Source organism: Pseudopodoces humilis, chromosome 2 (assembly GCF_049639895.1).
Source record: "Pseudopodoces humilis isolate 2021_Gansu_Grassland_sample_001 chromosome 2, ASM4963989v1, whole genome shotgun sequence".
NCBI lineage: Eukaryota > Metazoa > Chordata > Aves > Passeriformes > Paridae > Pseudopodoces > Pseudopodoces humilis.
In genome coordinates, this window is record NC_142201.1 from 86,408,264 (window position 1) to 86,434,730 (window position 26,467).

The 26,467-nt window shown below is 42.2% G+C and overlaps 1 protein-coding gene across 3 annotated transcripts in view; it reads left to right on the forward strand.

Moving 5' to 3' along the window:
• The first annotated feature begins 5,299 nt into the window (after positions 1 to 5,299).
• The window catches only part of TSPAN9 (tetraspanin 9), a 168,671-nt gene continuing 147,503 nt past the window's right edge, over positions 5,300 to 26,467 (forward strand). Inside the window, exons 1-2 of one of the 3 annotated variants that reach the window (XM_014259763.2) lie at positions 5,300 to 5,391; positions 15,053 to 15,096. The gene's annotated coding sequence lies outside the window, so the exon portion shown is untranslated. The remainder of the gene's footprint in view (positions 5,392 to 15,052; positions 15,097 to 26,467) is intronic. The other 2 variants (XM_005531029.3, XM_014259762.2) reach the window with 2 other exon arrangements.

Consider the following 26,467-nt stretch of genomic DNA (forward strand, 5'->3'; position numbering starts at 1 on the left):
TGCTGTTCTGTGCTACACATGAAAAATCCATGCAAGCACAGACTGCACTTGCCAATCCATTGGGTGTTATTGCTAGTGCCAGCCAAGTGACCAAACCACCCAGGACTGAATTAACCACATCTCTTCAAACCAGGCAGCCCCTCCAGCTGGCCACGTAGGTATGAGTGGCACCAACTGTCTTCAGTCCACTGCGGATGCACGTACCTGCCTGTTTCAGCCCCATGCAATTTCCTTCTGATCTCTGAACCATGCGTGGAACAGGCAAAAAAATCAAATAAAACCTCACTAATAAGAAAAAAGACTGACCCTTGGGAGAAGTATTTTTGGCCAATGCAGACAACAATGTTTTGAAATGAAGCCTGTACAGAGAAAGGGCAGAGAAAAGTCCCCAGCAGTGGAAAATTCCTTATGAAGTGTACTAGTACTCTCCTGCAAACATGAGCTTGGTGCCTTGTATGTATTCACTGCAGGGTTACACCACAACAGCAGACCTTTGGGAAGTCAGTCCCTGAAGAAGATGAGCCCTAGAAGTCCATTTAGTCCATTAGCTGATCACGAATAAAACCATATTAAGCAAAACTTTAAGATGTTATTGAGGCAGTAAACACAAACCAACAGGCTGAGGAACAGATAAAATCTTCTCAGAGTTGTTTTTGGGACACGCAGGGTTTTTTTTTCAGCTTAATAGGCAGTGGAAGATTCTTCTCTGGCACTATTCCTTTCTTTGCTTGCTTTTGGAGTTCACAGCTCACTGGTGTCAATAACCAGTGTCAGCAAGAGATATCTACCTGCTTTTGGTACTCCATGGAGAAATGAAAAGAAAGTTCATGCGTCCGGGAGAACTCACTTTTATGTAGGCCACAAGATGAAGAATTAGTAAAGCTAAGAGGCAAAACAAGTACTGGAAATTTTGATGTGGACTAAAAGGCTTCTGTCCCCTTGCAGAATGGGTGAGATCCATGCAAAAATACTTCAAAGACTAGAAGGACTGTACCTTTCTGTCCCCAAGGCTTCCTTTCTTGGAATTTTACCAGAAGAAACCAGACAGTGCATCAAACTAAGAGCCAGCTGCAATTTTGCTAAAAATAAAGCAAAGCAAACACAAAATAGCAGCATATGTAAAAAAAGGGATAGAGCTTAGTTTCAAGAGGAAAGGCCAAATTAAGCTCTAAAGAACTGACAACAAATGAGGATATCAGAGTGTCTTACAAGTTTAATTTCTGTTGGGGCAGAAATACTAGAATTATTAACTTAATCTGTAAGAACTTGGTGTAAAATCAAAGGACAAAACATTAAAAGCTGATTCCTCATGTCACTTTACAGCCACAACACTGAGACCTTAGTAAGTGACAAAACGGAGATCCAAATATCCATGTTTTCTTGATAACAAAGCACTTACAGAGTTTCCATTTAACTGATTCCCTTTTTTTCTAATGTACATGCTTCAGTTTATCAGCCTTAATTTGTGTAGCTACATCTGCTTGTGGAATCATGTCAAACTGAATTACTAAAATGATTCCACTTACTGATAGTCTTCTGAGATAAGACAGACCATGGGTCTGAGCAACACAGAATAGGCAAGACAGGAGCCCTCCCTTCATCTTCACTTCAAAGCAAAAAGGAACACTTCAGGTAAGACAAGTTCATTTGAATTCATTCATGCATCCGTGGTGAGGGGGTGGGAACTTCTTAATCAGAGATTGCCAACAAAGAAAACGTGTAGGTAGGCCTAGAGGCAAAGGTAGGGATTGAATTTAAATCTCTTTCTACTTCTATATCTAGACCCAAGGATCTTTATTTCCTTGAGAATTACACACATGCTTTAGCCTTCGGTGCAACGATTTCCCAGTGACCTTTTCTTCCCCATTACCTAGCTCATTTTTGTCCTGCTTCTGTGCCATCTTGGACCAGATGAAGGAGTTAAAGATCATGTGTGGATACAGCAAAGAATAACAATTCAGACAGGTGAGAACACCATCAAACTTGCTTGAGAGCTGTAGAAGGGGCAGGAAGAACACATGCTGAGCCTTCAAGAAGCTGCCAGGAGTTCATGCTGTTTCACTAATCCTGCAAGCAGAGTTTACATCAAAACCAAGCAGGAAAGCAGCAGACAACTAACTGGTGTGCTTGTAATGAAGCAGCAAGATCAGGGCTACTCTCTATGAGGGAAGGCTAGCCAGAAGCTTAGGTTGACCACAGCTCTGTCCATAACCTTACAGACCCATCCTCTTGGACACCAGATCCAGATCTACACTGGAAGCCATGTTTGCCTGCATTTAACATGCTGGTTCAGCAATTAGTCAAGACTCCAAATCTGTGATTCATACAATTTTGACCTCTTAAATGAGCCACAAAAGTATTGGTGCTCATTCTGTGGAAAACTAATACAGCATCTTTAGAGAAAAGCACCCCTCTTATATTCTTCAGGTGCAAAATACAGCAATAATGATGGAGAAGATCTCTTTCTGTCAAAAAAAGAAGCAAAGACTTTGATTTTTAACACCCTTAATTTCCCCACAGCACTCAGCTCTGTTATCATGTTATGATTTCATCTGAAATTGGTGGCTGGGACCAAAGCCACAGACTTGCTATTACAGTAGAGGGGGTACATCCTGTGAATTACACTGGAAAATGTCCTTTTCTAGATACCTCAAATTCAGCTACTCAAAGCTGTTCTCAGAAGCTGCATGTAGCCTTCAGGTTTCCTGGTAAGATGCCATGGATTCAAGCACACAGAATCACAGAATGAACCAGGTTGGAAAAGACCTTTGAGACTGTCAAGTTCAACCTATGGCCAGAGGTAACACCTTATCAACTAAACCATGGCACTAAGCCCCACATTTTTATTTTAAACACCTCCAGGGACAGTGACTCCACCAACTTCCTGGGCAGCCCATTCCAAAGTTGAACTGCTCTTTTTGTTTAGAAAAACGTTTTTCAAATGCCTAGTCTAAACTTCCCCTGGTGCAAGACTGTGGCCTCTTGTCCTGTCACTGGTTGCCTGGGAGAAGATGCTGATGAGGTGCAACTCTTCCTGTTCCTCACTGTATGGACAACATCAGAGTGCCCCTCCATTAGATTTGGTAGAAGCTAAAACACAGGTCTAACAGATTACTTTTTTAAACTTACTGGCATAATTGAGAAGAGACCTGCAGATAAATGCAGTTTCCTTGGTACAAAGTGTATCTACAGTATCAGCCACTCCAGTTCTCAGTTTCACAGTGATCCTCAAGCTCTTCCCTAAATGATCAGGTTCACACAAAGCTCCCATATATGTTTTATTTTTTTCCTGTGCACATTTTACCTTTTTTCCAAGGTAGACACCAAATGATGAGACTTGATTTCACATATTTATTTTTCATTTTGACTTGAAATATAGAAATCTTATATACCTAGGTATAAAACTGCTTTGCTTCTGCAACAGGTAGAGAACACAACATCATGCTGTTTCTTTTAGAGTGAACAACCAACCAACAATAACACCACTACCAAATGTGTCAAATGTGTCCTCATTGTCTGCTGACTTCCTGTGCCGCTTGTCTTTCAGGAAGTGGTTGTTTATTTCCAAAGTTTAAGTTATTTAAAGTTTGGCATAAATTCTGGAATGAAGATCCTTCAGTCCTCGTGAATAAGGGGATTTGCTGCATTAGAGCTAGAGCATCCAGTAGATGGACCCTTCTTGGAGTCTGGAACCAAAGAACCAAAAGAAGTTCTCTCCACAGATCACTTTATCTCTTGGTGCATTGCAAGACATATTTCCTTCATTGCTTGCTTTAAGGTAAACACACAGCAATGTTTGTGTACTTCTGCACGTAAATAAAGGATGAACAGGGAGCTGCTGCACATGCTTCTCTTCTGGGAGGCAGAGAAACAAACATGCAGCAATTGACAGTTGTGTTCTGACAGCACTGCCACCAGGATGCTTCGAGTCTGTTGAACTAAGCAGTTTATAAAAATCCACTTAGGACACGATGGAAGGTACAAGAGAATATATTTGATCTGGACATCCCCTTGAACTGAGAAGTGTGACAACAGCAGCAGTACCAGAGAAGGAAATGAGAATACACAGGGGACCTAGGAATGTGAAACAGATCTTCCTCTGCAAAAACTTTTATGCTAAAGCCTTGAGTTGCTCTTCATACACAGTAAAATACAGTTCCTGTCGGGAGGCCCATGTCCATAACTGCACTGCTCTGCTTCTGTAGGCATCTCTGCCCCAGTTCTAGGTTGTTTCCCCAGCACATAACACTTCACTTTGTGGTCCATGCCAGAACCTTCTCCAGCTCTATCAAGACAACTCGAGAGAGTCTTCTGCTGGAAGCAGTGCTTAAAGTTGACTTTGTTAAGTTTTTGCTGCACTTCTACTGACACCCAGAGGAAGGGGACTTCTATATGATGTCAGAAGATCTCCCTTATGGCCCTGTCTCTCATAGCACCACAGATAAGACTCATTAAGATTGGAAAGGACCTTCAAGAGTCCTGCCATAAACCCAGGACTGCTGTGTCCACTGCTAAAACAAGTCTCTTAGCACCATATATACTCATTTTTTGAATACTTCCATGAATGGTGACCCCACCACTTCTCTGAGCAACCTGCTCCAATGCTTGAACATCCTTTCAGTGAATAAGTATTTCCTAATATCCAGTCTAAACCCCACCTGGCACAGTTTGATGCTGCATCCTCTCATCCTATCACTTGTTACCTGGGAGTAGAGACACCGACCCACACCAGTCAACTCCTGCTGTGACCGACTGAGGAGCACTCGGAGAGCATTCAGAGAGGTTGCTAGCTTTCCCTCTGTGCTAGAAGCCATAGCAACATTGACAGCCGTGGTGGGTTTTGGACCACCGAGTATCTCAGCCCGGGTCTGCCGTCAGCAGCAGCAGTCAGGGCTGCGCTCCGGGCCGCCTGCGGGCACGGGCACCAGCCCTGCCTCCCTGAGCCCGGAGGGGATGTCGAGCCTCGGGTCCCTCGGGGCAGGGGGCAACCGAGGGGGGCTGCGGTGCCCCCGGTCCGGCGCATCCCGCCAGCTCCGGGAGGGTGCGCCGGGGGATGCTCCTGGCGCCCACCCCAGGGATGTTCCGGAGGGTCCCGCGGGCGGCAGAGGGAGCGGGGCGGGCTTCGGGCAGAGCTCTGCCAAAGGGTCTCCGGATGGGGCGGGTGGGGTGCTCTGGAGAGGGCCGACAGCGCTCCCTCCTTCCATCCCTCCCCTCCCTCCTCCGCGGGGCTGGAGCCTCCCCTGGGCAGCGCCCCCAGCTCCTCCCCGCTCGGTAACGCCGGTCCGAGCCCCTCCTCCCGTTTCCGCTGGCAGGAGCTGGGGCCGTGTCCTGCCCTACCTCCGCCGCTCCCCCAGCTCTCGGCCCCATCCGGCCCGGCCCAGGGACGCGCGGGTGAGACCCGGCGCCGCGGGGGGCGAGGGCCGGCGGGGACCTGCGGGCCCTGGGAGAAGGGAGGTGGCAGGAGCGGGGCGGCCCGGGGCGGGGGTGCCGGGGGCTGCCCGGGCCGGGGGTCGCGGGATGCCGGCCCGGCTGCTGGGGATGCTGGGGAGCGGCGGGGTCCCGGCGGGATGGGGGTGCGGGTGGCTCGTAGGGGTGAGGAGCGCTTGCTGGAAACAATAACCCCCCACCCCCTCCGGTGCCTGTGTGATTTTTGCGGAAACAGGAAAGTTAGTTCAGAGGGATGAGACGAGCCCAGCGGCGTCTGCGTGCGCGGTCCCGCTCTCGGCCGGGGAGCCCACAGTGCCCATCCCGCACGGGAGCGGATGGCTTCGACTAGGGATGGATTTGTCCCCCAAAAAAAGGGAAAACAGCCCCGGGACAGCGCTGCTGGCAGGCGGGGGCTGCCTCTGCTGTGGCCTTGCGCACCCCCGAGGTGCAGCGGGCGTGAGGGGAGGCTGCTCCCGGCCGGGATGGGAGCGAGCCCGCCCCGGGCTGACAGCTCCGCTCGGCAGCCGCCCGCGGTTCTTGCCTTCCCCCTTCTTATGTAAAACTTGACTCCAGCGTGGCCTTTTCCTCTTCCTGAGCTTTTGGAAACTTTCCTTGCTGAATCTTGGGATATCCGGCTGTCACCGTGCTCCTGGTGGGAGGTGGGAGGTCTGTGAGGTCTGCCTCTCGGGAAGGCCTTCAGCTCCAGAGATTTCTGATGAGCACAGGGGAGGACCTGTGGTATGGGGATGCTGTGTTAAGGGAAAACTTAGACTACAAGGGTGAGCTGCGTTTCTCTGCTTAGTTCTTTTATCAACTCTTTTGGTCTGTGCTTTTACTCTGTATAGTTCTGTGGTTTGAAGCACAGGAATGGGGGCACCTGACTGCACTGAACTTACTTTTAGACTTGGGCATAAGTCACCTGGGATATGCCTAGGTAAAAGTTAAATATTCTCTAGAACAGCCACGAGAGTCAAATCACACAGTTTATTTGGGCTCTTGGCCCATTCCTAGACGGGCCTAAACATTGCCTGTGGAAGCCAAAATTTAACATGTTCCTGTTGGTAAGTTGTTAGTAACAGGTGCCACAAATTGTTTTAATGGTTTGTTTGTTAACCTGGTCCTTTGTAGCCAGGGTTTGTAATTGCAAAGGATAGCAGCTGCTGAAGTGTGCATTCATGAGTTGTGTTGGCGTGGAACGTGGGACCAAAGTTAGCACTCAATAACTTTTAGAATGTCAAAAGATAAATTATCAATGTGATGTTGAGAACACCAAGGAAAAAAATCAGTCCTTGAAGTTTTATGTCCTTTGCTTCCATTTTGCGTTTTTCCTGAGCTCCAAGTATAAAAACTGATGAAGCTAATATAGCTTCTGCCTCCAGATCTTTCCCTTTCATTTTTAGACCTGTGATGATAAAATTGCAAATCCTACAGAAAATGCCTTTTCTATAATGGGGCTGTAAGACTTGTGGCAAACTTGGTTTTGAGTACCTGCACTTTCTTTAAACCTAATTCTCATTAATAAAGCTGCATAAGAAGACCTTGGGGTCAGAACATAACAAATGCAATGTCATTTGCATTATTCAGGCTAAGCTCTGAGGTTAGAATGGCCCTGTTAATCTCTGTTGAGCAGGAGAGAGGGCTAACTCTGAATGTCAGTGTTATCTTAGCTATTTTGGTTATTTTAGCAGAAAGTAGCTATCAGATGCATATCCCACAGTTTTTGCTTTCTGTGCTATTTTAAGTTATTTTCTTCCAAAGCATGCCAAACCTCAGCCTGTCCATGAGGGTATTTCCATCACAACTGTATATTTTTAGTGTTTAACCCCTGTCTCCCAAAACACAGACTAAAACAACTGCAATAGAAAAGTGAAACACAGCAAAAGCACAGATTAAAATAGCAAACCAACACTGAGGCGGCAGCACTGATTGGAGGAGTTACTTTCACATTTGTGTCACAAGTGAAACTAGCAAGAGAATCCAAGGCTTTTTCTTGGTATTACTCTGAGAGAGCTGGAGCAGAAGTGACTGCTTATTTTAGAAGTAGTATATTAGTATTCCTGACGTACTTGGGTTTTACAATTGAAAACCCATTTTAGTTTTTTCTTTTATCATGGTTCAGGATTGTGCTGTTTGCAAGTGACTGATGCCCCGTTAGTTTTGTGTCGAATGTCACTAGATTTATTGATGCATGACAAAAAGAGATGAGAATGCCTTAAAGAAGCTGAGCATGAGCCAGTGTTGTGCCCTGGAAGTGAAGGCAATCTGACAATACTCAGGACTACTTTAATAAGACTGCAGCCAGAACCCAAGGAAGTGATTATCTCAGGTCAGGGTCTGCATCAGCACAGTCAAGGACTAGGATTCACACACGTGGCTGGAGGCAGGGCACAGCTGCAACACAGGCTGGGCAGGCACTGAGAGCCACAGGCAGAGCTAAAATGGGGTTCCTGGTGCCATGAGCAGAGCAGGGCTGGTTGTGAGGCTATGAGAGCATTTAAAGGCCTTTCAGTGCTCCCAGAGCCTGGTACAGCATGAGGATCATTTGCTGAGGGAACTTGTTCAGCCTGGAGAAAACTTTGATGGGGCCTGTAGAGACCTTCTGGTACTTTAGAGGAGGTTCTCAGGAAGACAGAGCTTCACTTTGGTATATAACGACTGCATGAGGGACATCAGAGGAAAGCTGGAATGAGGTTCAAGATAGCTGTCACTCCCAGCAATGAGGACAGTCAGATGCTGGAACAAGTTGCCCAGAGGGGCTGTGCACTGTATGGCCTCACGGGTTTTCAAGGCCAAAGCGGATAAAGTCCTATTGGGACCTCATAGCTGGCCCTGTGTAAGGTAGAGAATGATGGAACCCCCACAGGCCTGCTCCAACATGAATTCTCTGATCCTGAGATCAAGCAGCCATTTGGTCTGAGAAGGAAAGAGGTGTATAAAACAATGGCAATACTTTTAAATACCCCAGATGAAGAAAATGAAGGAAGGCTTTAGGAAGATGTGTTGCTAAGATGCTAAAAGAAATTAAATTTAAAACTTTCCTCACTATGCTGACAGATTATGCTGGGAGGGTATGTGTGTGGGTAGGGGAATGGTTTGTATTTGCAAACTCACCTTCCTTTAGCGATTCTCAAAGTACAAGGTGCCTTTTGGGTGTAACATCACTTCAAGATGCATTCTGGAATAGATCAAACCATGTTCTTTCAAATTTCATGTAGGAAGTGTGATGACAATAAAGCATGGTGCTGAGCTTGGGGAAAGAAAGTGTACGACCAGGGAAAAGCTTTTATCTGTGGGTTGTCTTCTTTGATTCTCTAGAAAATAGAATAAATGTGCCGGGACCATTTCCTGATCGTTTCCCCATTTGTGCTGTGGCTGTTAACAGACTTTAGGATTGAAAGGTGAGGCCATCTTAGCAATACCCAGAGAATGTGAGTGGATCAGAAATAGATATTTATCTTTTCCTCTCTACATGGCAGTGAAATTGTGGAAAAGTAGGGATGTGCTCAGGAAGTGCCATCACTGCTCAGTGCAATGCCTGTTAGCATTTAATTTTGAGAAGTACTTGCTGGGAAGATAGAAACTTTAATATATTTTACTCAGGTGTTAACGAGATACTTTATTGGAGACTGTAGGCATCACTAGTGCACTCTGCCCTTCATCTCTCCTAATATCCTAAAACTGACTTCCAGAGGCTGTTTCTGCTGCTCCTTGTAGCTTCCCTCAATGAAACATGCATTGCTGAATGTCAGCGCTGTGTTTTCTGGGAAGAAAAACCATCAAATCTGTCATGTGGGTCACTTTCTGTGGTTCGTTGACATGTTTTCTGCAGTGTGTTTGTCATGAGGCTGGACTGTGTTCTCCAGTGAAAGATGCTGGATGCTTTCCTCATTGCACAGGTGTTTCTGGGAAGGTGATGTCTCTGTGTTAATTCAGCACTGTTGCTTACATGTGTTTCAAGCCCTACATCACCTTTTCCTCTGTGTTCTGATGATGTTCCAAGCACTTGCATTTATTGCTGTCAAAAAATAAACCTTGAGGGCTAGAGTTTGTGAAATGAGGCATGATCCTTGGGCAAAGCCCAGCTGCTGCAAGGTGTTACTGTCTGCAAGCCCAGTAAAAAAGGAAGCATCTGACTGTGCTTCACATGGATGAAAGAAGAGATAGGAAATGTGGGATCCTGAGTAAGTAATGAGCTGTGTTTCAATGCCAGTGAGATGTATTAGTCTATTAGACTGCCTGTTGAGGAGAGGTGAAATAATTCTATTGTTGAAAAGCTTTTAAAATCAAGAGTATAAAACAGGCACGTTGTGGGGATAGCTCCAGGCAGATGGGGCAGACTAAATCATAAACACAGGCTCCAATAAGCCTTTAAGTGGACAAAGGTATTAATTAAGCTTAGCATTTCTTTACAGTGATGTGAATATGATGTTGTAATATTATGATAACACTGAAGTAGTAACATTTAAATGATCTGAAGTTTGCATTGATCTTTGTTTTGAAAGGTATAACAGGAAAACTTACTAAAGTTATTTTGAAATACTTTTCCCTTTTGCTGTCAGAGTTCTTTCTAATCCAAACGCTGTCATGCTGTTCTAACGCCCAATATTTCTGAAGGTGGAAGTGACTAATAGCTGGGTGTTTATTTCCACAATCCCTGTTATAAGTGCAAAAGGGGAAGCAAATTGCATTAACTAGCGAAAAGCTGATGATGTTTTTGAGACCGAGTCACTGTATGTCTCTAGAATCAGCTGAACTGTGTTAAGCGGGCTTTAGTTTCTACTCTGATATTACCCAATAGAGCTGCCTTCACCCTGGGCCATCCTCGGTGATCTACAAGAGCTTGGATTGTCTGTGTAAGCTGACGGTGAGGGTATGATGGAATATATCAACCTCAGGCAAGCACAGGACCACAGGAGCTGCATTATCCATGTCTGGCATGTCTGGGCAGGAGGCAGGGCTGGATTGGAGCAGGAGCTCAGGGGGGAGTGGGTAGGAAGGCGGGAGCCTTGAGAAGGCACTAGGCTAGGGGAGAGGAAGTCTGCAGCCCTCCCCTGGGAGGAAGGGCTGAAAAGGAAGGATGAGGTGGTACACTGAACAGAAAGTTGAAATGTCACACCCTGTCAGCAGGTTTGAAGGAGACTTAGCTTAAAATTTTCAGACTCTGTGCTAGGGAACAGGGATCAGTCCAAATCCTGGAGAGCAGAGGGCTCTGTGAACTCTCCTATGTTTGGTGTTCTTTAATCTCACTCTTAATTAAATTTGTTTGACCTGAAGGATTGAGTGAGGCAAAGCTTGAAGTTGAAGGAATCCTGGGTTTAGGACATTGGTGAGAAGTAACCAAGTGACTTGTCTTGTGCAATTGGGTAGTCAGTGCTGTCTCCTCAAGTGCTTTATGGCAGAATGCTTAGAATCACATTTATGGTGATTGCAGCTGTACTCCAAACTCATGTTGAGCACAGACAAGGAGAATTTTTGTTTTCTTTTGCACATTTCTAAAGGTTAAATAATTCAAGAATGCTGTTGAAAGCATACTTTGCTTTTTGTTTCTCTACTGCTGTTTTATACCCACAACTCTGCATACAGTTCAGTGTAAGGTGGTTCTGCCCAGGATATTCATCCAGCTTTATTTCAAACAGTTCCTTAATTTTGTAAATATATACTTATCCCAAAATCAGCTTTGCATTCCGTTTTATTTTAAGACTGTAACCATATGTGAATGAAGGTTGTTACCTGATTTTGTTTGAAGCAAGTGCAGCTGAAGCCATGAAGGATTGAAACCAATGTTCTGGTATGTTGTTTCCGCTGGAGGACAGTCTGCACAATATTGTTTATATGTATTTATATACATGTAGACAAAATACCATTAGGGGAATGGGATAATGGTTCTGGCAGTAGAAGAGACCTGTACTAACATGCAGATGGGAGCGTGTCTCCTTGTAGAATAAAAACCTAAATGACTGGTCTAAAAGCATGTAAAGGAAACCTTCCAAGTATAAATTAAGTGATTTTCTTTCATACGTCAGAGCTTTTGGATCTCTCTAGTGCTGCTGTGCTGTCTCACAAAGTTTTGCCAAGTAACAGTGTCTCTCAGTGTTAGAAAAGCTCTCGCTGATCTGTTTCCCAGCAGTGGAGGAAGCAGCAGGACTGGCAAGACTTTGCATTCATAGAATCTGGTGAGAGGAATGATGTGGACAGCAACAGAGGCATCCATAGGGAGGATATAAATAGCACCTAATGCTGAGCTATTGGGTGCCATCAAAGAGGAAGAGCAAGGGGGAAGAACTGCAACTCTGGGAAAATGTGCAATATATTCCCCTCACACCTACTCAGGATGGAAAATCAACTAAATCCTTCACATCAAAACTCCCTGTTTCATGTGGGAAGACTCAGGGCAGTATTTCAGGTGAATATGGTCAGAGATTAGGATATAAAGGCCATGGTAAAAGTAATTGCTGGGACCAGTAGAGGAAGAGACTTCATTGAGAACAGGAGCTTTTTGGATGTGTGCTCTGTTCTAGTTATATAGAAGGCAAAGTAAAAAGGACCATGAAGTAGAGAAAGGATTTTCTAGGGAGAACCAGGAGGAGGAAATTAGAACAGTCTTAAGTTCCCACACCAATGCAAATTCATCTATATGGCTTTCAGTTTTCCAACCTCCATATTGAAGCACCATTTTCCTGGTGAATGATCACCACAAAGTACCTCCCAAGATTTATACAAGAAACTCTCTCCTTTCATTGTTTTTCTTAAAATAATTTCCTAAGATATCTTTCTTAAAGCAGTCTGTTTGCCCTGAAAAATCCATTATCAGTTGCCTACTCTCCAGGGACACCCAAACAATCTCTAGTGCATCTTGCTTTTTTTTATGAAAACAAAAAGCCCTAGTTGTGTTTCATCATAACTTGGTTTTCACAGCTATTTAGTCTTTACCTTTGGTTCTTCCTTCTTATTCTGTTCTCCATCAGTTCCTCTTTGAAGAGGTGAGAAAGTTCATTCTATGGTATGAACAGAACAGTTTTGTTATCTTTAGTCCATTTCTTCCTTGCTGTTTCTACATTAAACCACACAAAGGAAACAAAATTGGTCCCAGTCATTTAGGTATGTAGGTGGTTTTTTTCTGAATTTTTTTAAGAGCTTTTTAAAGAGAAACGTTGCTTCATTTTGGAGTCTCTATCTTTCTCCCTGCTTTAGCAAGTACTATTTAGTTTTTCTGTTTTTAAAGTTCAAAAGTAATTTATCAAAATCTTCTTAAGGCACTTGCTTGTTTTGAAGGTGCTAAGTCATCCCCCTCCTTTACTTTTAAGAGATACTGAGATACAAAGGTGTTCATTGCTTCATGTTCTTCTTAAGTCTTTAGTAGAAAATCACTACCAGGCTATTTCTGCTTGTATCACAGGACAGCCCAGTTGCTGTTTCAAAGATCTGCAAGTGGTTAGAGCTGTAGGTTTTAATTTTATTAATAAAATGCACTCATCTCATACTTCAGTCCAAAATATCCCCATGGCAAACTTGAAGATGTCTAGGACAACCAAAGTAGGTACTTAGCTGTGGTGACTACATTGGGCCAAAGCACCTATTTACAAAAGCAAACAGATTTTGCTTGCCTTTGGGCCATGGTTTGAGAAACTGAAAGACAATAATGCTTTATTTTGGAGGTGGAGGTGTGGTGATGTACCTAATATTGCTAGGAGATAAGTGCCAACCACTCACTGAGCTTTCTAGAAGAGAAAAGATCAGCATTTTCTTCTTCTTCAAGGTTTTGTTAGGCCTCATGTTATAGGACTTCTGCTTTGGAAGGCAGACCTGTCTTCTTACTATCTTCTGCTGTGAACTATAGATTGAACAGGTTGTCTGGCTGCTGAGCACAGTTCCCTACTCCTGTAGGAAACATTGTGAGAGATTCATGTTTTTGAAGGATTTGCAGAGTGGCTGTTCCTTGCATCATAGTTTTTGCAACAATTTTGTATTTACCCAAGCCATGTAGTGAATCTGTGGGGGGCAAAACTGAGCTCTTGAGTTGCATCTACCCATGAATTTTCATCTCACCAGTTCTACTCTGTCAGAAGAGTCTTGTTTCTTTGATTTTATTATTAATGTTTACCTTGGCCAACAACAAGACCTCTTTAACAGTTTTCTTGCAAGCATTTAATTTTCCTTTCTTAATTTTACTGTGTAGAGCTGGCTTTTGTCAAGCCAGCCAGCGTACCTCTGACATGGCTAGGACTGTTACCTGTTTTACAGGAATGCATGACTTGAAGTGCTCCTCTCAGACTGCTGCTGCCTTTGCTACAGTTCATGCTGTGTTCATAACTAGCTTATATCAATGGTGAAGAAAGTTCATCTATCAGTGTAGCTGACAGCATGTTGTGTGTGACAGCAGTTTGATTAACTAGCCAGCATCTATTCAGTGGAACTGTGGGAAGCTTGGCTAATTTAGCTCTTGATTAAAAAAAATATATATGTTTTATTATTTATTAGTTATTGCTTAGCTACCTAGACTTCAATGTGAGTACTTCAGTGGCTGAAATTGTTGTCATCTGTGCCACTGAGGAGCTAGGTTAGGTTGGGTGGATGCCTGCAAGTGCTTGCCAGGGACACTAATATCAGTAATGACTTCATACAGCATTAGTTCACTTTAACAAAGGTGTATAGAAGTGATGTGTATGACCTCTTGAAGTGTCCATGTGCTGAAGCAGGCAGGTAAACAGATTGAAATCAACAGCAATGTTTCATTGTCTTACTTGATTCAGTGAAGAAGGCAAAGTGAAAACATTAATTTAAAAATCAACAACAATGGAATAATGGAAACATTTTCATTGACCATGTTTGGTGAATAATCACAATTAAAAAATATATAATTAATCTGTACTTCTTTTTTTTTTGTTTGCAGCTGCATTGCCCACATTGGTGGGCTTTTAAACAGTGCAGATGACACTGTTCCATGTCTTTCCTCCATGTGGTTGAAGGAAATCCTAGTCTCACTTTGCTAACTGTAGCACCCTTCTAAGATTGGGGTGGTGCTGTAACAGGCTGGAAAGCTCCAATATGAACTGGAGGAGGTCGGCTGCTTTCAGTGGCGTGGTTTTGTGTGGTTTTGACTTCAGCAGTTGTCCTTGAAGCAAAAGACTCTTTGTTGTACTAGAAGCAAAGGTGACACCAGTCAGAAAGCAAGGCTACTGGATGAGAGTTCATCAGGAAGGGTCTTGCTTAATTTCTAGTTTGGTTGCTGTAAACAGGTCGTCAGGAGTCGTAGTGATAATGGGGGATCTAAATGCCAAGGGGTAGAAGCACTGGATTTCTCTAACTAGTATTTCTGATTTAATAGACACACAGCTTTTGCTTTTACCCTCGTTTTCCCTTTAGTTTCTTAAAGTCTGTTTTAGTATTTTGCCTATTGCCGTTATTTAAACTTGAGTCCAGATCAAATCAGTATGTTATGCCCTGGTGACCAGTGTTAAGACTTACTCCTTTTGTTCAGAAGCAAGTGGAATTTGATATGCCTTTTCCTGTTTGTTTTTTTTAAATCTCCCTAAATCCCTCCTTTTTGTCCTCCTAAGCTAATTATATTTGTGATGGGAAGTGGGTCCAAAAGACAAAAAAAATTAATTTTTTTTCTTCTTTCCAGGTTTGGTCTGTGACTTTTTCCTTGGTGTACATCCAGTTACTTCAGTAAGTAAGATGTCTGTGAAGAAATTCTTGAAATCATTAAGCCTTAACTTTAATACTGCTTATATTGACATTAAGGGAAGATGAGTTGGTCCAAGAGTGAGCCCTTACAAAACCTTTTTGTAATCTGTTATTTTCTCGACACAAATGCTGAGAGAGTCCAGAGTACCATGGTTGTTGTTGGGATTGTCTCCAAGTGCTGCCATAAGTACCAAAGGAAATGGAACAGTGGAGGATAATAATCCTCTTCATTATATGCAAATATTCATCTTCCTCTGTTTTCTCCCTGTCTTACCTGTGACATTTGTAGGGAAAGGAAGCAGGGAAGAATGAAATAAGGTTCCTACTGAGAGCACTTTCATTAGTCCATCTAAGTTTTATTCTTTTGTGCAAGAGTAGTTTTATAAACAGGCTTAGAAAAGTAGACTCATCTTGGAGGAACCCAGGGCTGCCCTGGGGTTAGGTGTCTTAGTACAGCTGCAGGCCTGTTTGTATTTTTTTTGTATTTTTGCATTCCCTGTGTTCTTCATGGATTTAGCCTTGCCCAGGAGTGGGTGGAAGATGTGACACTGCTTACCTTTCATTAAGTTTCTGATACAGTAGAAGAAGCAACTTCTGGTCCTTTAGGGAAAACGAGGTGATCCACCTTTCTGCTGAATGCCATGTGTTCTGCCAAAGACTGCAAAGAGTGCAGTTTGATAAATCCAAGCAGTGAGAGCAACAGAGAGCTAATAGTCTACTCTTGTACTTGGCTTGCCAAGAACTGTTTCATACTTCTGTGCTGCTGTGTAAAACTTGTCATGACAGCTGCAGGCAAAGAATATCTACTGTTGTACATTTTGGGATGAGTGATGAGAGATTATGGTCTGTGAAGGGAAAGAATCTCATTGCAACTGGGAAAAGCTAAGAACATGTTAGGTGAGGCTATGAAAAAGGAATGCTAGAGCTTTCCTTTACTCTTGTGTAAATCATCATTAGAGGTGGTGCTGCTCAACGGCCCAGTCTTGGGGGTACTGCAAAGATGCATTGACTTAGGGATGCTGTTTATTTAAAAGAGAACTGGAAAATATCCTGAGAGGGTTTTCAATGTTAAGGCAATAGTTCAGTTGTCTAAGTACTGTGGAAAATTTCACTTGTAGGACTTACGTGTTTCCAAGAAAAAAATCAGTGATAGATGTATACAACTAGCTTAAAATCTGTACATTTGATATTGGACATGGTTGTGGTTTAACTCCAGGCAACAGCTAAGCCCCACACAGCTACTTGTACACTCCTCCATCAACGGGGAGAGAACTGTAAGGGTAAAAGCTGGAGAACTCATGGGTTAAGCTGCAAGCACAAGCAAAGCAAGGAATTAAATCACTGCTTCCCATGGGCAGGCAGGTGTTCAGCCATCTCCAGGGGAGCAGGGACCATCACATGTAATGGTGACTTGGGAAGACAAAAGCCATCTCTCCAATCTTCCTGTCCTTGTTCTTCTCCTTCTTTCTTCACTTAATACACTGAGCATGATGTTATATGATATGAAATATCCTTTTGGTCAGTTGGGGTCAGCTGTTCCAGCTGTGTCTCTTCCCAGTTTCCCACATACTTCCAATTTCCTTGCTGTGGCTATACAAGAAGCAGAAAAGGCCTTGGCTTTGTGCAAACCCTGCTCACCACCACCAAAACCATCTCTATATTATCAATCCTCTGTTCAGCACAAATCCAAAACACAGCCCCATACCAGCCACTGTGAAGAAAACTAACCCCAAAACCCCAAACCAGCACAGATGTGAATAGCTTTCTGATATTTCTGTTGCAAGACAAAGAATAAAAAGATAGGTGGGGGGTGTTAGGCATTGACACAGATAACATCTGTATTTGTAGTAAATGAGACACAATGTTACAGTTTGTAAGATAAAGAACCTATGAAATTTCATGCTGTAGAATTTAAGATTGTTATAAAGAGTATTGGCTTGGTCATAAAATGTCTCTCTGCAAGGCTGCTGTGTATTTACATCTTGCAGTGATTTTTCTGATTACCTTTTGCATGTGTGCCACACTCTGAATCACACAGAATGGTGGTTTGTTGATTACTGTGTCCTGGGAGAGCTGGGTGATGGAGTACACTAGGGAAAAGATAGCTGGGGAAGACTGAAATAGTTGTTATTTGTTCCAGGAGTTTTCTTTCTGTTCATTCTTGTGCCACTTGAAATGATTGCTGTATTGTGAGCTCTTTCATCTTGTTTCCACACCTTGAAAATTTGATACTGCAGAAATTAATGTAACATCATCTATAATGTTTAAGCTGCCTCATGTTATGAAAGTGAGAATTCCCACAGCAGTGTTAACTCTGTCCCCAGAAGAGAAAACAAATCAAGTGAGTGTCTTAAGTTACACCATTGTGTAGCACTGGGCACTAGGATGTGCAGTTTGGCAAATATTTACATTTCAGATCTGGTCCAAGTCCATGGCAGTAACAAAATATCATGTGTTAATTATGCTAAATGATCATATTACACTGGTAAATGGGAATAGGCTTGATTCCCAGAATGCTGATCTGTGATTCACATCATCAAGAAGTACAAAAGAATTCACATCCCTTAGAGAGGGAAGATAAATAGGATATTTTGAACATTTTTCTTGCATGCATGGTAATTCGCAATTTTCCCCTTTTCCATTATATTTCTGAAACCTGTTTCACAGCAAATTGAAAAATTAGTATACCATCTCAAATGGAGGTTTAGAAATTACCCCACCTTCTTTACCCTGCTTATCAGTGTTAGCTACTGGATTTCAGATATTTTGTATTAATTTAAGGATTTTCCCTTCAAAGTGGTCCATTTCTGCAAAGATAGGACCTGAACATGCTGAGCAGAATGGGAAACATGCTTTTTGCTTTCTATGAAACGTATTCATGCGTATTAAAACACTTGCCAGACTTGAATTTCTAGAATCTGAACAACAAATTCTTGTTAAAATGGAGGGTTTGAATGCCTTCCTGATGGTATTGAAGTTGAGTGAAATGCTGCTACTCATCACTCAAAATTAAATACAGTGTATTACAAAAGCTATTGTAGGAAATGTCTCAGTAGAGAGCTCAGACCCAGACTGAGTAGTGAAGACAATCTTCAGCTATATCTTAAAACTAGCACATGCTGTGGGGATTTTTATATGTCTGGAAAACACTGTTGTGTAATGAAATCAAAAATGGCATGTGAGATGCTTTGTGATGGTTTGTTTTTGGCTGGCATCCATTCTAGATAAGATGGACATTTTAACATATAGGATGTGTCGACTAATGGGTTTTAAATGCTTAAGGTGGCGTTGTATGGGAACAAGTTGTCACTGTGCCTTACCCATTGGGTAGACTGTGAGGTCTCCTAGGGTGATCCTGGGTACCTCATTGGGGCAGGGCTGTTCTTCATTTGTGTGGTTTATTTTGGTTTGTGAGCAGGGTCATTGCTCTCAAGTTCTTCATACTGTGCCCAACAGAGTGAGGCACAGAGGGGAGGACCTGGGACCTACTGAATAAATACAGGCTGTACAATTTAGTACAATTTAATCCAAAATGAGATCAGGCAAGCAGGGTGAGAAAGAGAAATATGAGAAGAGGTTTTGTTAACTTACACTGGCTGTCTTACAGTCATAGAAATAACTTGATGACCCCGTATTTGTAAAATGTTTGAAACGTGCTCAGATTTTCCACAGTTGGGCCAACATGTTGTTCATGTCTGATTTGAATGACTACATGGCATCAGTCTCTGTTCTTTGTCATAAGAAGAGCTTGCCTGATTAAATGGATAATGCTAGACTACATCTTCAGGAGCATTATTAGAAGTTCTGCTAAGGTAGCCTAAGGAAAAGAAAGTTGCTGTGGGCAGTGGTCTTGGGATTGGCATTTGGCCAGGTCAGGGTAATTCCAGTTTCAGAGTCTCTGTTTTAAGCTGGATTTTGAGGCCTTGAGGCAAAAATTGTAAATGATCCTGTCCTGTAAGTTACTAAGTAATATGATACAGCTAAACTTTAATATGCCATAAAGTTAAATCTCCATGTATGAGAGCACCCCACTGGCAAAAGATAAATTAGTTATGGGGAAAGGTGAATAATTTGTCCCAGAGATGCTATTGAGTTAATCGCTGGTTCTTCTCAGGTTGCTTGAACCTGGAATATTTGTCCCCATCATTAATTAACATGTTTTATTATTATTTCTGCTCCCTTGTAATATCAGATTTGTGGCATTCTCCCATGGGTGGATTTTTATTTAAGTTTTTGAATATGGAGAAAGATTTTCACTTGGGTATTTAGTCACACATATAACCAAATATCCTTGTGAATGATAGGGTGAGGCTGTCTCTTGTTTGTCCTGTGAGAGAAGGCATGGAGGAATGTGTTGGAACGCAATTTTCTGCTCTTACTTAGCTTATTGTCCCTATTGCCTGTCACCAGGCTCCCACAGAGCTGTGATCCACAGCTGCCTTCCACAGAGCAGTTCTTGGGCATGGCAGCACCTGAAAGAAACTGTAAGGTCTGTCTCTCTGGGCTGAGCCGGTTTGTGGTACCCGTTTCGTTGTGTGCAGCGTGTTGTCTGCTTCCCTGTGATGGAATAAAAAAGCCTCATTTTAAATAGTGATATGTACATATTCCTGTGGTAGCCTATTGGACAGCTGTGAAATAAACTAAATTTCTTAAAGTAGTAGGTTTCATTTTTACTGTTATCAGACCGTAAGCATTTTCTGCAGAGTCTCTGTATACTCAATTCAAATCCACTTTGATTTCTGATTTATTGACTGCTGTATTTAAATTGTTGACCCAACTATTAATTTCTGCTTGGTGTATATCATACCTATGGAGCTGGGCTTCAGAGAGGCTGTGAATGGTTAGGTGTATTTGTGTTAAGGAACCAAGGAACCGATCTTACCAGAGTAGCAAATCTTTGATTGTCAGTGGATTCTTTCTTGCTTTTTTCTTCTTTTGCATAAAATTATTGCTCTTGTAATCCCTGAACAATTTCTTTCAGTGTAGGAGAGAAATCTGTGGCTTCATAGGTGGGAATTTCGGGAGCTGCATTACTTTCCTTGCTAGTAGCCTGGAATCTGCCCCATCATTTACAAAGGGATACTGCTGTCACTCAGCAGAAGCATTTGTAGTATCACAGAGGTTAGAGATGCCAGTGAGGAAAAAACATTACACTTTCCAGCCAGCCCTCTGGAAAGCCAGTATAAAATTTCTTCCTACTAATGTGTTTCTTGGCACTTTGGTTCAGCTGCTGCGGATTTTCCAGCAGCTGAGTGCCCCTCAGTCATGTAGGTTTCCCCCTAGCGTAGGCACACAAGTGTATTCCCGATACACTTGATACTTCTTTTGCAGTGTATCATTATCGATTGTAGAAGTCATTGCCAAGGTTTTTTCCAAGCCCATTTTCCAAGCCAAGTTCAGTGTTTCTGAAAAAAGAGTTGGGAATCCATGTATCAACAGTAGCTGTTAATCCTGGGTTTTTTTTCCCTTTTGTCAAGCTAATTAATCACTCTCCTGCTTTGTGTTCCTGCCTTGGCAGTACTGTGAGGCTGTCTGCTCGTGCTCAGCCCTGTGCTGTTCCTGACTGAACTGTGCTACTCAGCTGCTTTATCTTAGCCATCCTGCCAGTTCTTTCTCTGCTTGCCTCTGTATTGCCCTCAGGCTGACATGGAGATTAATTGACCTAGTATCGTAGGATGTTTCCTCTTTTGAAATCCTCTCTCCAGCAATGTTTAAGGAGGAAAAAGGGAGGAGTTAGGAAACAAATAGTTGGCTAGCTAGGATTTGATGTGCAGCATCTGAGGACAGCTAACAGAAAATGCATCATTAATGGGAAAACTATGGCATAAATGCACTATTGCTATACAGAGCACCAGATGTGAGAGATGGAAAGCCTTTTTCCTCAGTTTGCCCTCAGTAGTGGATTTCAGAGGTTCATGCACAGATCTCCTGAAGTAACTCATCAGGAAACTTATTTTTCTAAATGGTCTGTGTCAAGCAAATCCCAGAACCTTACCTGATTCAATTATTTGATTGAATTGAGAGTTGGTAAAACCTATTTGGGCCTTGATAAGGTATTCAGTAACAAAGACAGGTGATAAAGTCAGATGGAAATTGAAAGACACACAAACCGACAAGAGCCTGTCACATGGACTGGGAGGTGGTGAAGCTGCAAACATTTTGAAGTGGCCTATTTGATGCTATGCAAGATGGGTAAAATTTGAACCTAGGGTTGCTAGCATTTGGCCCATCTTTGTGTGTTTATTTTTGCCTTCAGTTCCAGGGGAGCACATTAGGTCAGGCTTGACTGTACATTGCTAGCAGTGCTGAGAGTGACGGGAGATGCTGTAGGCATGGAGAGTGAGCCATGCATGACTAAGAACAGAAATGGAATTCAGTGCCTTTGACTCTGAGCAGGACAGATAACACAGATTTATGTGGAGCAGTTGCAAAAGCAGAGACTCTTCCTTACAGAAAAATATTAGAAAAATTAGTTTGAATTTGGGAAGAAAGTAAGCTTAAAGCACAATTACACTTTGCAAAGGGCTCTGTCTCTGAAATGAACTTGTCAACAGAGTGTTAACAGTGTAGTTATTTTGGATTGTTCTCAGCCTAAACAAGCTGAAAGGTGATGGATTTGTCACATAAAACTGCTGAAAATAGGTACATTAGTACAAATTACTCAGCAGAATTCATATCATAATGAGTATCTTTTTGTCAAAATAATTTCTGTAGTCTTTTAAAAGTCTTCATGCAATTTAAGGTGAAAACAGAAAACAAGGTAGTTTTAGATGTCATGGTTTGATTTTAAAATGTGTTTTCCTTTTAAAAACATATTTAAAAAATCTAATGTCTACAATTAGTTTATCTTGTCTCAAGGGATTTAGTTTTAGCCTAAATAGTGTTTATGGATCTAATTTATGTTTAAGTGTTGTATGCTTCTTTGACAGCATTGCCTGCTTGTTTCTTACGTGCTTTGTGCACATCAAAAAGAAACAGTCAGGAAGAAGTCAATGAAGGCTGTGTGTTGTGATGTGTATGTTTTGTTCACTGTGTCAGGAAAACCCACAAACGGTTTATGTCCAAAAAGGAGCAGGTGGCTCCTTCAGCTTTATTTGGATAAAGGGAGAGCCCACTGGGGCACACACCTGTGGGGTTTTCTCTCTCGAGGTTTCGGAGGGTGCAGCCTCTGATCCCAAGCTGCTGTCCACATGTTGCCCTCTTCCTTTCCCCACTGCTGAGGCACTGCGAAGCTGCAGTCTTCCTGAATGGCCTAGCACATATTCCCCCCTTGAACCTACTGTTCTCCCCCAGAAGTTCAGGCTTGTGCAGACTCTTTTTTGTTTCAGGAGCTGTGCTCTCTGGGCTCTGCTGCCCAAAGTCAGTAGAGACATTAAAACCCATTTCAAAAACTTAGCACCCGTACCTTCACCCATCAAACTGTTTGTGAAGACATTAGCTTTCCTCTCAACTGTTTTGATGTTAAAATTTTTAATGGTTGCTATGCAATTTCAACTTACAGCTTTGTGAATAGTGTTGCTTGAAATATGCATCTTTAAACCTGTTTTTTTTTCTCTTGTGGCTTGTGATTTTAAGTTCTGTACCCCTACTGGAAAGTAAAGATTTGCCAAGAGCTGACTTTTCTCTGGGAGCCTCACACAGAAGTGTCAAGTGTGCTTTTTGTCCAGCCACATCTTGGTGTTCTTTGGGTCGTTCCAGAGACATACAAGATGGGAGGAAGACTCCAGGAGTGAACTGAAAATTAATAATTTTCAGTTTTTTATAAGTAAATCAGCATGCTATTAAAACTGGTATTCTTCCTTGTGATTTATTATTATAACATTGGTACACAATTAAAAAAAAAAAAATAATATCTGGAAAGCCAGTGAGTATGTCTCTATAAAAGTACTAATTTTTACCTTTTGCATTTACTGACATTTGTATATATCTGGCTTTCAAAGCTGACAGCTGAAATAAAAATCTTGTCTGGGGGACAACATTGACCTTTGTTAAGATTTTTTTTCTTGTCACAACTGTTTAGTGCTTTAGTCTTCAGTCTTTCATTTTTCTTTTTTTTTTTTTTTTTTTTAATTTTTGGAGTAGGGGGGGTGGCTGGTTTGGGTTTTGTTTTGGTTTTTTTGTCATTTGTTTTTGCTTTAAAGCTGCTCACAGTGCACCTTTTATTTGTTGGTGTGATACAGTACACACTGAAGCTGGCAAAGAGCTGGTGCCACGGAATGTACTTTTTTACTGTTTCCTGCTTTTGTATTTTCATGCGAGTGCTTCCTTTGATAGTAGCCCAGAACAATACATAGCCTAAACTCTAATTTTTTTGTTTTAACAATTGTTACTTGTTCAGGAACAGTGCTGTACAGTTGGCTAGTACCAGTCATCCGCAACTGGTGGATGAGGTTGCAGTTGAAGGAATCCAGCCAAGCTCAGACAAATTCCTGTTTGTTAAAGTGTCCTGAGCTACCCAACTTGAAATACATTAAATGAGGCTGATGAACCTTTGATGAATGAGAAGAGGTAGCAGAATGTAGTTTGGACATGGAATTTTTCTCTTTTAAGGGAGGGTGTGTAAAGAGAGAGAAAAAGACTAATCTTCAGCATTCTTCTAGGTTAAAATACTGTAGTGACTTTGTCCACTTTTTGTTCTCTGCACTCAGTTTAAATGAGGCTGCAGATATGTTTGTGTACCCTTGTTGCAAAATATCATCTGCTAATTTGCCTTAGGATCTTCTATTTACATTATCCTAATTCCATGGATACCTAACTGGAACAAATATATGAAATACTTAAAATTGAAAATATATAGATAAAATAGATAAAATAATATAACTATAAATAAATACTATTTATATATCTATTTATAACTATAAATAGATAAAATAATATAAAATATTATTATGTATGCCATCCTATATTTTAATTTACTAGTCTCCCAAGATTCTTAAAAGAAGGGGAGGTTCAGTGAAACGCAAAGATGGAAAAGCCAAGAAAATTGCATGATTAGTTTCATATATCATATCCTTATCATAGATTTTAGAAGTCATCATTAGGGTTGGTGGTGGGGGCTGTGAGTTTAGTACATTTTAAACAGTTTGGGGTTATAGTGAAGTAGTGAATACCAAATATAATACACAAGAATTCCTAATTGACGTGGGATGTTAAAACTTGGTTTCAGCTCTTAAGTCTGTTATCCACCTCTTAGGTTCAATTCGGGATTTCCAGACATGAACGACTTTTCTTTTTACCAACTGCTGTGAGGTTCTTGTCCTGTTTGAGGACAGCATTCGGCATTTCAAGGGTGCACATGATGTAAGTTCTTCTTCAGTGCAGCACGCTCAGACTGTGTGTTGTGGTGTGTCTGCTCTGATCTGACCACGGCACCCACGAACAGGAAATCTGTGGGCACCAGTGAACTTCTGGCACTGTAGGGGCACAGCTCATGACTGCGTCACCATGTCATGGGAAGGTGGTCACATCTGATCAGGGGCATGCTTATTAGTCAGCAAAAATGGAGACATTTTCCTCCTGTTTCAGTACCTTCTGTTGTGAAACTATAGTGTTTTTTATGGTAGTGTCGGGTAAGAGAGAGAAAATAAACAGGCTGCAGGCTCCTGGGGAATTTTTCTGCCCACAGCTGTGGGACAGTTAACAAAGATGATGGGAAATTGGGTTAGATGAGTTTTTTTGTGAAAGTGGATGGATGCCAGACTAGATGCTGTATTAACTCAGAGATTCCCAAAGGATGGCATATGTTCTAGTTGTGGTATCTGAGCATGCCCATGCAGCAAAATTGTATTACCATGCTGAGAATGTGAGTAGAGCAGCAGCACTGCCATAAAAGTATGTGGCTGACCAAACTGATTTTGAAACTTCTGTACTTGATGAGCTCTGGTCAGCTTTAGAGACCTTGACATTCCCATCAAATATTTATAAACATCATTCTGTGTTTTAGAACTATATTTGTCTTTGTCTTCCTAGAGATCTAACTGGGCTCCAAAGATCCAGTGTGCTTACTGTGATGTAATGCCTTCTGCTGATGCTGGTGTGAACAGCATTGAATTTTTTGACAGATTTCACAAAACTGCTGAACAAAAGTAGCTGTGTAATGTGGGTGACGGTATCTGTATGTGTAACTGAGAGTCATGGGAGCAACTTGAAGCCAAGTATTACATCAGACTCTTCATTCCAGGCAGTGATTTGGTTTGGCCCTGCTGGATTATTGCTGCTCTCAGAGTTTGTGTCAGCAAGTTTACTCATGATTGACATGAATCTTTAGTCCAGATTAATGGCAATAAGTAATAAGGCCCCATCATTGACTACCCCGTGATCAGATACTTGACGCTACAACTGGCAGCCTTCATGCCAGTGGTGGTTCTTATGGAGCAGACATGGTAAGGACAATGGCACTAGAGATGTGATACACCGGCCAGGGGTCACCATGTGTGTCATGGAAACTTTCCAAGGGCTTGCTTCCAGCCTGATTAAAAGCCTGTGTCTGTATGACCTTGTGCATCTCGGTACCCATATCAGTATGTTTGTAATGAGAGAGGCATATGGAGGGAGTGAGGACACTTTTAAATTTTCTTGAAATAAATGCTGCTAACTAAGCAGATAAGCTGTGGGTGGAGCAGCTCAAACATTCCTCAATTCTGCAAACATATGCCAGCACTCCTTGTGCATTGTATGGTGCAGGAAGCCCTAGAATAGGTATATGTCAAATGTTAAAAGTCATTTTAAATACCATTTTTTGAAACTGCATTTATAAATTCAGTAGCTTCAGAGAAGTGAGCACCCAACAATAAATAAATAAATAAATGTTGGAGTTTGTGATGTTAGTGTCAGAAAGGGCATTGAATCTATGTTGCCTCAGACTCCCATGTGCTTAGGTTTATAAGGTGATGCCACTTGCAGACTCATTCAGATTGGAGAGGGCCTCCAGCAGCCATCTAGCCCAGTTCCTACTCAAAGCAAGATCAGTGCTGACTTCAGACTAGGTTGCTTGGATGTTGTCCAGATAGTTCTTGAAAATCTGCATGGATGTAGATTCCTCAGTCTCTCAGATACCTGTTCCAGTACTTCAAAGCAGTGCTTTTTTTAGTGTTCTATGGCAACTTCAGTTGTCTCTTGTTCTCATACCACACAGTTTCATAAAAATCCTGGCTCATGTTCTTGGTAACCCTCTCTTGGGAACTGGAAGTCTGCTATTGTGCTCCTCCAAAGCCTTCATAAGTGAAGCAAGTTTGTTTCTGTTAGCCTTTCCTCACAGGCCCAGAGGTCTAATTCCCTGAGAAACTCGGTGACCTTTGGCAAGACATGCTCAGGTTTCTCGTGGGATACTTTGGGTTGGAAGAGACCTTTTAAA